This window comes from Puntigrus tetrazona, chromosome 8 (genome assembly GCF_018831695.1).
Source record: "Puntigrus tetrazona isolate hp1 chromosome 8, ASM1883169v1, whole genome shotgun sequence".
Taxonomy (NCBI): Eukaryota; Metazoa; Chordata; class Actinopteri; order Cypriniformes; family Cyprinidae; genus Puntigrus; species Puntigrus tetrazona.
In genome coordinates this window covers 19171393-19184489 of record NC_056706.1, presented here as the reverse complement: position 1 = coordinate 19184489, position 13097 = coordinate 19171393, and the positions used below count along the sequence as shown (strand labels likewise).

The 13097-nt window shown below is 37.5% G+C and overlaps 1 pseudogene; it reads right to left on the bottom strand.

Annotated features, from left to right (window-relative positions):
• Window positions 1–981: 981 nt before the first annotated feature.
• LOC122349958 overlaps window positions 982–13097 on the bottom strand; it is a 62898-nt pseudogene continuing 50782 nt past the window's right edge.

Sequence of the window (13097 nt, the reverse complement as noted above, 5' to 3'; positions counted from 1 at the left end):
GAAGAGAGGAAGGCTTAAGAGAGCGAGCTGGAGTGGGAGTATTCAAAATCCAAACCGTAATAATAATAATAATGTCCTATAACTCACCACCATGATGCTCCATCACTGTGGATGGCTGCAATGCTGTTTCCAAGCATATTCTAGACGGTTCTGCATTAAAATACCTCATACTTAAAACCTGGCATTGAGTACTATGAATGCTGTTGGCACAAATTGCTTGTTCTGTTACTCATTTTTAGATTACCTTGGATAAAGTGCCTGGTAAATGCAAATTTATGCCAATTTCATACTGACCAAGTCAAAAAATCTTACTCTTTAGGCGCAGTCATATAATCAAAATTTTATGGAAATCTGCACGTAAAGAATGGTTCATTGTCAACACTGCTGCTACTGGTGACGTATACTAGATTTCCTCCACTTAAGCTCCGCCCCTTACAATCAACTGCAAACTTCTATTCACATCTGCCTCCATCCAATCATCTACCAACATATTTTCCCCGTCCTGCATTTCTTTCTTTTCGAAAAAATCCATTTCTATCAGATATACGCCACAAATAAGTAGCTTAAGGTTTAGTAGTAATAGTGATGGCTGCTTTTACGACATAAATCATGTTTCAGTTTCTCCACCTTTCTCAACCTCTCTGACGAGCCTACGTGAGCTGGGTTTGAGCCAGGGGCCTGGAAGTGGAGGCCCCGGGGCCCTTTGTGTGTGTTTCAAGCTAAGGCTTTCACTCAGATACATTGAGAGGCCAGAGATACTGGCTGCAGAAGCGCTACACTCAGACACACTAGCTCCTGATTCGGACTCTGCGATTCGGACGGCGCAGGCGTGAGGAAAGCAAACGGGTTCGATTGAATTCAGAGCCTACTTCCGCTGCTCCAATGAGCGCCAGATAAGCGTCGAAGTGGGCGGGCTGATTTTCCGAAGGCAGCACACGGACGCCAAATAAGGCAGACGATTACGGAAACTCGTTTGCTCCATTTTCACTCTGTCGCTCTACATTCAATTTGTCTGGAATGCCTCGCTCAGTTTTTTTGTTCAGCTCCCACTCAAGCACTTCCTTATTCACATGCCTTTCTCTTTCCCATTCCTCGTCGCTCTCAGAACTAAGCGATTTTCTCTCTTCCCTCTCCCGCTCTTTGTCTTTCAGCCTTTCTCTCTCTCGTCCACTCTTGTTCTGTCTCTCTTTCCCACTCGTCCTCCTTGTTGTCTTCCTCCCACTGCAGTTTAGGCTCAGGAAGTCTCTGGTTATTGATAGTTTGTGTGTTCTTGCTTTCGTCTTTTTCCCTCTTTCTCCGTCTCAATCTCTCCTCGCTCTTGCTCCGTCTTGACCTGTCTTCCTTTCTCACGTTACCTTTTTCCCTCTCTTTCCCAACTCTTTCAACCCTTCCCTCCGTGTTTTCATCACTACGTCCTGTGTTTCTAGACAAGCTCTGCGTCCTTCGTCTCCTCCTTTCGTCTCTCGACCTTCGCCCCCTGCCCTGACTGCCGCCCTCGAGACTGTCAGGGCTCTCGCGGTCTCCTCCGTCACTTCCCTTCTGTTCTCTCCGCTCTCGGTTGGTCTTCCCTGGTTTTTGAACGCTGGATGTGGCATCCTGTTGAGCTCGGCGACGGCTCACTGTAGCCAAACCCGACTGCAGGGCCTGGGGTGAGGAGGAGACGGCTGTGACGTGATCACGGTCTGAGAGTGAAATGTTAGAAACAGATGAGGGGAGAAAAGATAGAGTGGAGAGAAAATATTAAAGAGATAGCTCATCCAAAAGTAAACAGCTATCATATACTCACCCAGTTATGTAATATGATTACATTCTAAATCTTTCCATAGAAAACAACAGGAGAATTTTTAAGGAATCTTTCTTATATATATTTTTCAAACAATGGCATACAGTAGTGGCCATTGTTATCTCAGGGTACTCAGGGTATTGTAAACAACAATATTCTAAATATGGAAACATTTTCGCTTCGCATTTTTTAAAAACAAATTAGAGTAGAGAGGACAACATTGTCAAAACTATCTCTTCACATGGATTCCCAAAAAAGATTAAAAACACTGTATTATTTATGCCATGCCAGTAGTTGTCAGTTTTGTAATAAAGACATACATTTACATTCTGTACCTATAGGCTGTAAAAATAGTAACATGATACGTATTATGTGTTCAAATTCACATTTTTGTAGTTTACAGAGACAGAGAGTATTATTTTCAGAAACTTGCACTTTAAACCCTGTTTTTTTTAGATCCTGTCACTGTCATAAAGTACAAATGAAAGCCCAAAATGCATAAAACGTTGAAAGCAGTGTTGTGTAAATGTCTCTGAGATAGTAGTTACTAATGTTTTTTGTTGTTATTCTGTTTTAGTTTAATTTTAAAGTATTAGTAATTTTGTTGTGTCTTTGTCATTTTAATAGTCTATGTTGTTTAAAATATGTCTATACAATTTGTATACATTTTGTATACTTTGTAACTCTCTGTTTTTTTTTTTTTTTACATTTTGTTTCCGTGTGCTTAGTGAGCTTTTAAGGTATTTTTTTTAACTGTAGTAACCCCGATGAGTCCATTTAATTGTTACTTTAGGTTTGATGTCAATCGTGGGATTTGGAAAATATAGCTTATAAACTACTTTTATGTTGTTGTTAACTGCTTTTGTCACAGATGTTTGAAAGAGAAGACAGGACTTGCATGGGAAAATACTTAAGCAAATCTAGTTCAAGTGAACTGGAAAGTCAATTATGGTTTAGAGAGTTTTGGAAACCAATCACAACCAACGCTGAAGAGAATTTGAAGTGTTTCACTCGGGTCTTTTGTCACCCTCTTTAGTGAGGACTTTGAGGTCATTCTGAATGTGCAGTGTGCTTCACATTTAAAGCTGCGGCTCATTAAAACTAAAAGCTAAGAAGCTTTGAAATGCAAAAGTGTCTGTTTGATATGCTAATAACGAACCACTTAATTATATCCAATACAACTCTACAATAAAAATCACAGACGCATACAAAATATTTCAATCTGTTTACAATTACAGCAAAGAGCAAATAAAATAATTAGGGCTATCGAAGTTAACATATTTTTAAACATGTTCGACACCGTTGATATTCATGCAGCTAAACGCTTCCTAAACCCTTGGAATAGTCAGAATCTAAGCAGGACAGTTAAATAGAAAAAAATGACTAATATAATTGATTAATATAATTAAGAGCTAATTCATTTTTAATTGTTCCAAATTAGATGATTAACAACAGTGAAGCCGTTTGCATTCTCAATGTGGCAGGACTAAATTATACTACTGTACTACTGATATTATTTAAGATAAACTGGTATGAAACAGAAAGCACCAACTAAGGGCTGCTGCAATGTCAAAGGACATGTCTGCATCATATTTTGTTGTCTCTCATTAAACAAGGAGCTAAATGCATTGAAAATGAATAGACATTTTGAAAGAAATGAGATAATGTTATCATAAAATGAACACATTTAATGATGTCCCCTTATCATCCTTCTGTTCTGTTAGGAATTCTCTTCTCAGCAACTCAAGCCTGACGTCCCCTCAAAATGCAAAGCATGTTTGACATGATTTAATAGTCTGTCAAAATAACATAATGTCTCTTAATTTGGTTTATGGTCGCTTGGTTTTTAATCATATCATTAATTTGATTACATTTTTAAATCAACTGGCATGTCCCAAGTCCCATGTACAGTATATATATGTTCTTTTTTCTGTAGAAATCATTTGTAACTTTTAACATCTGGAATGATCAACAAACATTACCAACTGTTTTTAACTCTCCTGTTATACAGCATCACAAACAGGTTGACATCACGGTGAATCTTGGTGCGTTATCAACAAACAACAGGGGGACCGGCGAGCACAGTCAAAGACGTTTAGACGACAGAGAAATATGAGAGAGATGTAGAGAAACAGTAAAATGAAGAACTAACAGGAACAGCTACCAACCGCGTATTTTCTGTCCTTCCAATCACATAGAAACACGGTTCGCCCAGCTTGGAGTTGGTCATACAGAGAGAGAGACTGGAGAGCTCCACTAAAGGAGGAGAAGGAGGAGGAAGAGAAAGAGGGAAGGCCGAAAGAATGAAAATAAACCGTTACGAGGTAGAAGAGTTTCCCTCGTGGAAATTAGAAGTAAAAAAACGGTTCACAGAAAATAAAGACGATGAAAGATCAAAGAAGACGAAAATCAAAAGAAAACAACGAGATAAAAATAAGGATGAAGGACAAACCAAACGAGACGACCCAAAATCAAAAGTAAATTGTTAACGTAAAATAGTTTGTTAATGAAAGCGGATAAGTTATATTAAAAAAAATATGAAATCAAAGAGAACAGAAAAAGTCCAAATAAGAAAGCAGAGAACAGCGGTTAGTAAGCTAACACATCAAGAGAAATACATTTTAGTAGCCAAAGACTGCTGACATATTTAATATCTGTACAGTGGCAGAGATAAAACAAACAGAAATTTGACTGGATGAGGCACATTTGAAGCCGTTAATATACAATCACTTTTAACCACGCAATTCATTAAACCCAGTCTACATCTACAAAGAAAATAAACTACATAACAGCACATGGTTAAACCACTATCGCATAAAACGTTGCGTGCCCTATGCCTTGTACCTAAAACATTACATTATTTGATGTCTGATAACCCATAATAGCATTCATTATAACAAACTGACCCTAAAAGCGTCGTGATTATGGCCATCTCGTGTTTTAGATGATGTATGATAATGTGATGTTGGCTGATCTCTGACCTGTTGTCTTACCGTAGTCGGGGACGTATCCATTTCCTCTTTGAACACGAGGTGTATCCTGCTTCCTCCGGTCCTGATCTTCTCCACAGCCTGACTGTGAGTCATTCCTGCTGTACTGTCCCCATTGATCTCCACCAACTGATCACTCACCTACAACACACACACAGTAACCACAGAAATCAGCCACAGCTGTCGTACTCATGTGGTTTTTATACAGGGAACAAACAATATTATATCGATAGCAGCACAGCGTTGCGTTTTACTTACTGTTAGTAGAAGGTCTAAAGTGGACTATCGAAATAAAGGGTTACCAAATATATATACTGTATAGCACTCCCAAAAAAGCAACATTTTGCAGCCTCCAAGACACCTGCTAACATAGCTATCTATAAGAGGATGTCCTCTTGACTTTTATTGTTCCTGAGCTAACTATAATTACTACAAACCCTAACCTAAAAACTCTCCATTTCATAATTTAGCCCCTTTACATTCGTCTAAAAGTGTTACTTCCAGAAGTGTTTGTAAAAGTTGGTCCCCAAAAGTGCATGTAGATCACGGCCTCAAGCGCGCACCTGTATTTTGTGGCTGCGTGAGGCCGGTCCTCCTCCATCAGTCCCAGCACATAGAGACCCATGTTATATTCACTGCCTCCTCTCAGACTGAAGCCGAATCCAGTGGGTCCTCTCTCCAGCTCCACACTGTAGTACGCGTGGCGCCCTGGTTTTTGTTTCAGAGTGGGGAAAAGAAAAGAGGAAAAGAGTTATCTATTATTTTGCCAGGAACCTTATGTATAGGCATTGTAGAGTGAAGGTGTTTCTCACCTTTGGCTTTGACCTGTGAGCTTTCCTGTTCTTATAATCAGTGTCATTTTCTGCTCGCTCTGAGGAATCTGATGAGAGAAACAATCATTTTCATATTTAAAGACACTAAACAGCATGGTGAATGTTATAAAAATCTTTTACAAGCTTCCAAAACAGATAATTTTAGTTATCAAAAATGGAGGATGTTGGGAAAATTATATTGTATTCAACATTGGCCTAATCAGACCAAAAAAAAAAAAAAAAAAAAGCAAACACTCGCAAATTTTTTAATAAAATAGTAATATTCCTTGCATAAACAATGAAACTAAACAGGGATATTATGTAGACAGATACCTTTTTAGTTATTTTTATTCTAGTCAAAAAAACCAAAAAAACACTTTTTGCTAATTAACTCTTCATATGCTGTCAAAAAAAAGACGTGGTTTTGTTATAATGCCATATATTGCCCATTTTATAGAATATATATATATATATATATATATATATATATATATAATACTATTTCTATGCTAAGTCAAAGCAGCTCAGGTGTGTGTAATAACCCACTTACGAGCACTGGCGCGAGGTACGATGGTCAAGCGGAGTGTGTTTCCAGCTCTCCTCAGGATCTGCGCCAGCTCCCTGTGAGGTAAATTCACCACCGACCTCCCGTCCACCGCCTCCAGACGATCTCCAGGCCTGATCTGACCGCTGCGTGCTGCGGGCTGCCTCTGCGCACCGTCACAAACCTGTGAGGCAGCAGAGACGCAGCTGCAGAACAGAGACAAATGGCATACACTTAACATGCTTAGTGTTGATTGTACAAAAACGTGCCACAGCAATACCACAGTATACCGCGAAGCAAGAACTGTTGGTAGCATGTTGTTGTGCGTCGCTAAGGTACTGCTTGGTAGCTTTTAATCAGAAAGTCAATAATTGAATTGACTACAGAGACCGCTCTCTGCATTTAATAAGAAATTGGTCACTTTCGTCATTATACATCCCTGTCATTATACATCCCTGTCATTATACTGTACAGTGCTTTGATGCAACCTGTGTTGTTAAAAGCGCTATATAAATAAAAATGATTGATTGATTGATAATTATAACTATCCTTTAGCTAAGTATATATAGATGGGCTAAAATAAAAAAGAAAGCGCAGAGAAATCACACGAATCCTTTCCTTAAGCGTAAACGAACAGTTACCAAATACTTGCACAAAAACACACAGGAATAAAGATGGATTATCCAAGGCAAAGCAGATAAAGAAACCTCTTTGGAGATTTCTCCCTCTGGAGAGGAGCGGAAGAGATGATGGATGGAGGGTGGAAAGAGTAAAGTGGGAGGGATTCAAACGGGACAGAGAGGAAAGATTGAGAGAGAAAGATAGAGGGAAATTATTCATCAGTGTGAAGAAAAAAAGTTACTCTCTCTCTCTCTCTCTCTCTCGCTCAATGTCAACCTCGTTCGGGGTGGCTTTAAAGGCGTCTATCATTAATACATGGCTGAATCAGAGATTCTGTAGCTGCTGCAGATCTTCTCACCGAATGTCACCTACAGAAACCTGTGACGCAGCTCGCAGGCAGAATATCAATGCAGATTTAACACAAATCCTGACAGTCGTTAAAATCGCAGTCATCAGTCCATTAAAGGTGCTGATGTGATGTCAGGATTACACGCAGATAAGAGATTACAGACAGAAAGGAGCTGAAACACAGAAATCAAATATACTGCAGAATTTTTTTTTTTAAATGTCATTGTAACCATTTACTTGAAACGTCTTCATTAAGGTTTCTGAAAATCCGACTACCTTCCAATTCAAATAAAATGAATAGTATCAAATATTGAAATAAATACTATAAATATCTGATCAACACTGATTGTTATTAGCATTTTATGTTTTAAGAGGCAAAGCATGGCTGTTATTATAGTGTTTTCGAAGCTTCTGCTTTACATGCTTTAAGTAAATTATGATAAAATATTAATGATTTCAGGTCATCCTGAAAAAGAGGACAATGTTGAAAAAATGAGCCTTGATTTTATCCACTTACAAAAACTAAACAAAACGAAAACCAACACAATAAAGACCAGACAAAACAAAACAGAAACATCATCTTGTTTTGTTCTATTTCTACTTCTTTGTAATAGTCAATCAAAAAGTGAAACAACACATCTGGGGATTGAAACAAAACAGATTCAATCCTGCACAAGCAAAATAGCAGACAACATCAAAGCCAAACAAAACAAAATTGTTTCTATTTCTACTTTTTATAATAGCAATTTCAACAAAGAAAAAACACAAATGCCAGCAAACCTATGGGGAGCACTGAACGTAGCTACAAAAATATGTTCCTGGGATGCTTTACAGTATTGAATTATCCAATTAAAAAGTGTTTCCAACCTTGTAAGCTTTCTGAACGTATCCGAACAGATGCATTTATGCAGTTACCTTTGTAGTTTGCATTAATACTGAACCAGCTGTTGAGTTTAAACTTGAAGTTTCTTTAATCGGTTAGTAAGCGGTAATGTTCTGTGAACACACGGAGCAATGATAATCCAAAAGTCACGTGGAGACACTATAGGGAAATGACCTTGTGAGTCCACATCTTTGTCCCTGAAGTCAATCTGCCTGTCTCCATTAGTGCGCGCCATTAACGAGAACGGGAACTTGTCCTGTGCCGACCTACTTAGAAACAAACTCACGCACACTCTGACGGAGAAACAAATGCTCACATGCCCACATACATCTCTCTTTCTTTTCTCGTGGATGAACCTCTGCAAGCATTGTGTGGAGAAACAGAAATCTTCATTGGTGTTTAACGCTGACTCGATTTAGCTCAAACGGAAAAATTCATGCTAAACCTTTTGATTCCCCCCCCAAACTCCCGGCCTGAGGGGATATCATTCTGTAAGAACCAGCATTAGTGTCTCGGTTTAACACGACATTCAATTACTCGGCTGGGCTGATGCCAGTGTAAGATCTGCCTAGGAGGTGTTATGCATTACGGATTCTGCTCTTATTCAAAACACCATTTGACTGAGACCATAATCTTAATGACAATCCAAGTGCCTTTTGACTTTTAATGTTGCCTGATTAACAGTCTGGATTTCATGTTTAGTGTCCACGTTCTACACATTATGATGTTACTCGAGATTTCACGCACCAAACGCGGTTGTAATTTCATCTTAATAGAAGGATAAATTTTCCATCCCCATTGTGCACTATACTTTTAAGGCTTGAATCAATTATATTGGTGATCATATATAGATTAATTGAGATCACGTTTATTAATAAGTAATTTCGATCGGGCTTTTTGGGGAATGGGGAGGCCTTTTAGAGGTTAAATATTCAGGCTGGTAAACCCAAAGGCTCAAGTCCGATAATGGGCAATATAAGTAAAGAAAAAAAGAGAGTTCCCATCGCAAATCTGCCCGTGAGTGAAGCACTTACTCCCGATTTCTCTGGAGATACTGTTCCTCTTACAAAAATCAAAGTCATTCTGGATCAGAAGGATGCAGCTCTTTATGTAGAGCCTATATACAGTATAATGCATTCATATTACATCTTACAATCAGATATAACCAGTTACAATGCATTTAAACCAGTTAACCTCTTTAGTTATATTTCATTTAGAACGTTTGTGAGTCACATTAGGCTAAAATGTACCATCCCAAAATACTTCTAATTGGATTTATTCACAAATATATGTACACTGCCGTTTGAAATGTTGGGCTCAGAACATTTCTTTTATCAAGACATTGATCAAAGGTTACTGTAAATAGTTTTAACAAGATTTTAAATACACCATGGTTTATAAGATGGTGATAGTGAGGATGATATATATGATTTGTGTGTTTGTATTTACATCTTATTTTGCATATTTTTAGTATTCAAGTTTGTATGTTGAAATTGTTAAATTAACTTCTTATTCATGTCATTTTTTGAAATATTATATGAATATATTTCTAAATTAAAAGTATATATATATATATATATATATATATATATATATATATATATATATATATATATATATATATATATATATATATATATATATATTTTTATTTATTTATTTTTTTTTTTTTTTGTGGTAGAGCAAATATAATCTGTTCTGACCAGTCAGAAGAAAACATGTTTATTGTTGGATCTGTTATGTGACAAATCACTAAATTAATAAATAACAGAGAATAAAAGCCCTTTCAATATGAAAAGGTGTGAAGCCGAGAAAAACAGACGAGTGGAGTTACAAAATGAGTGGAGGACAGTCATAATCACGGCTGTCACTGAAAATCATTAGTTTTCACACAATGCCGCATCCAGTGTGAGTCACACGGATTCAGCCTCCGGAAACACTTGAGTGCTGAATGAGAGAGCTGACGTATGTGTGCGAGTGTGGATAAAGAGCAGAACGCATTTACATTTGTTCTGAACTGTTGCTAAGACAGTGCACGTGAATTATTAACAACCTTTAACCTTTTAAAACTTTTCTCTTTCAACTGTTTATCCTCTTCTTTCTTACGGCACACACTCTTGCCTTTCACTTTCCTTTCTTTTCATCTCATGTCACCTGTCTTTTTCTCTCATTTCTTTACATCTTCAATCCCTCCATCCCCCATCCTTCGCTACTCTTTCAGTTGAAGCAGCTGTTCTATTGAGTCATTATATAGGCCATCAGTCCCAGAAAACTCAACCTGCACGCAGAGCACAAAATCATTCAGCTATAAACAAACTTGCATTACAGTCAAAATGTACTTTTTGATGCCAATGCCAATGGTGAGTGAAACGGAAAGTTACCAACGATGAACGCTTCCTACCGGACGTTAAACTGTATTTTGTATTCTGCATTTACTCACCCTCAAGTTGTTCCAAACCCGTATGACTTTCTTTCTTCTTTTAAACACACAAGATATTTTGAAGCATATTGGTAACAAAAAGGAGGCAATAGCTCCAGGATCAAGTATTAGAATGTTCTCACCAAAAGTAATATTTCAAGCCATGTGACTCTTCATCAGACAAGAGCATACCATGGAAGTCAATGGCTACAGACAACTACTGGTTACCAACATTCTTTAAAATATCTTCTCTTGTGCTCAACAGAAGGAAAAAACTCACACAGGTTTGAAAGAACACGATGGTGACATTGTTTACATTATGGGTGAGCTATCCCTTTAAGTATCCATTTTCTTTGATAAAAACTATAACAATGTGAACAAATGTTCTGCACTCAAATAAAGCAAAACATCATATATCCTCGTGAGATTAGGTTTGAAGTATTGCCGGCATATGCTTTCATACACTAATGCCGACAAATGGGCCACAATTTGATACACAGGCACATGCGATTAGTCTTGATATCCTTGAAAACACTGGACCACCTTCATACAGGCATGCAAGTTATGGAGTTAAGCTGGAACATGTGAACAGCACAAGATACTTCTTATTCACAGATCTGAGTATTAGTCCAGGCATGTTAGGCCATCTTTATATTAAAACATAACATGTTCAAGCCATTTTTAGCATATATACGTATGCATGATTTAGACTGTTTCAGGGAAATGGAGCAAAAATATTAATTAATCTCTGTTCAATACAGATTTATGTCCTTCAAATGCTTGAATTGGCTGTAGGCATGAGACACAACCTTAACCCACAGCTTTGCATAAATTTAGACCAATTTAAAAAATACACAAAATACTAATAAGATGAGAAAGAGCAACTACGCACAATGTTTTAGACACAATGTAGTTGCAATATTAGCAGTTACTTTGTCAGTTATTGCTTACAGATTCAAAAGTAAATGAGTTGCCAAGCAAGACACAGTAGTGGTGTTTCAATCTATAGTGAATTAGTTTAAAAAAACAAAACAACTGAGCGAATGATTCAATGACTCATAAACAGTTACTTATTTACTTGAATGAACAAGCGATTCATTCACTCATAAAGACAGTCACTTGTCGCCATCTGCTGTCTAACTGCATGACCTCCTGAAAGTGTGACTGGAAAATAACCACTGCACAGGCTGACAGTGGTCTGTCTGAAACACAGACAAGCACAGTGATACAAACAGGGCGGCCTTTAAGTCAGATGATGAAAGATTCTAACATAGTAGCAGTCTTTGAACATCTTCATCTCAATAATAAAAGTGCTCCACAGCTGCTGAAATGCACTGGCTGGCACTGTAACACCGTTCACTTCAGAAGACCAGCGCTGCATACTAAAACACAAGAGAGAGACTGAGAGGGACGAGAGAAAGACATAAAGAGTGTCAGATGCTCATTATGAACCCATGTTGCATTGCAGCAGCAATTATCCCAGTGCCACCAACAGACTGGATCTAGCAATTTATATGTATAAGCTACGGCTGTGGAAATACTAACAACTATTAATAAATGATTAACAATGCTGTTGCAGATAACTACATATTTATGTTGGCATATCTGCCACTTTACTCAACATAAATATTGTTTGCCATAATTTGTACACATCATAAATGTCTACATAATTTGATGCATTTCAGTGAAATAAGACATTGAATACACACTGGAGCATTGAAAATCGAATCTCTCATGGCATGATGAACATGTTCATAACTTGTGAGAAACATACACAAAACATTTTCTGACAGAGTCAGCAAACTTGGAACTGTAACCGACTGGAAAAGGAAGTCTGTCGAAGAAATGCATTACTCATCAAATGCTTTTGGGGCAATAACTGCAAAACATAATTACAGATTACAAGCCTCAGAACTCAATTATCATAATGATTGTCTAAAACGTTTTACTTTGTCAAAACTGAAGCAGATGTCTACGAATACAGAGACAGGAATCTCACTTATCTTGCTGGTTAATTAATAGAAGATGTTCTGCAGATGTGCTATTGATTTAGCTACAATGCAGTACCGCTATACCTGAAGCAGAGAGTAGAAAACGCAGTGGGCTTTTCCCCTGTCACAATAATATGTGCATAAGTGTGTATTTTGTGGTCTAGTGCTATCTGTTTCAGACCCACTTTGAGCCTTAAGAACAGATTTCTGACAACAAAAGCCAAGCAAACAAATTTTGACATAGAGAAACGTCACAAAGCAACTATAAAATCAAACGAATATATTGCTGTTGTGTAATTAGTTTCTATTCTTAAAGATCAGACTTTCACATGAACAAAATGCATACACATTACTTTGTTTTTCTGTTATAGCAGGGGTCTATCCTCTAATAAGCTGCATGAATTATTCCTTAACATATGAACACATATCTATACCCACACATACATAAACACACTGCAGATATCCTCATGACGGGTAAAATGAACAGGCCATAGAGCCTATTAAATCGCACAATAATCATATAAAGTAAAGTACTACATATCTCTGCCATTAAAACATCTGCATCACTGCTAACATAAACTGGTTATCGCTTTAAGAAATAAGGGATGAAATCAAGAAAAATAAACACATATTTACGTTTAGAGTCCTTCACACTTTTCAAGGCAGACTGCAGTCTCTCCAGCATGGCTTGATGTGTGTGTGTGTG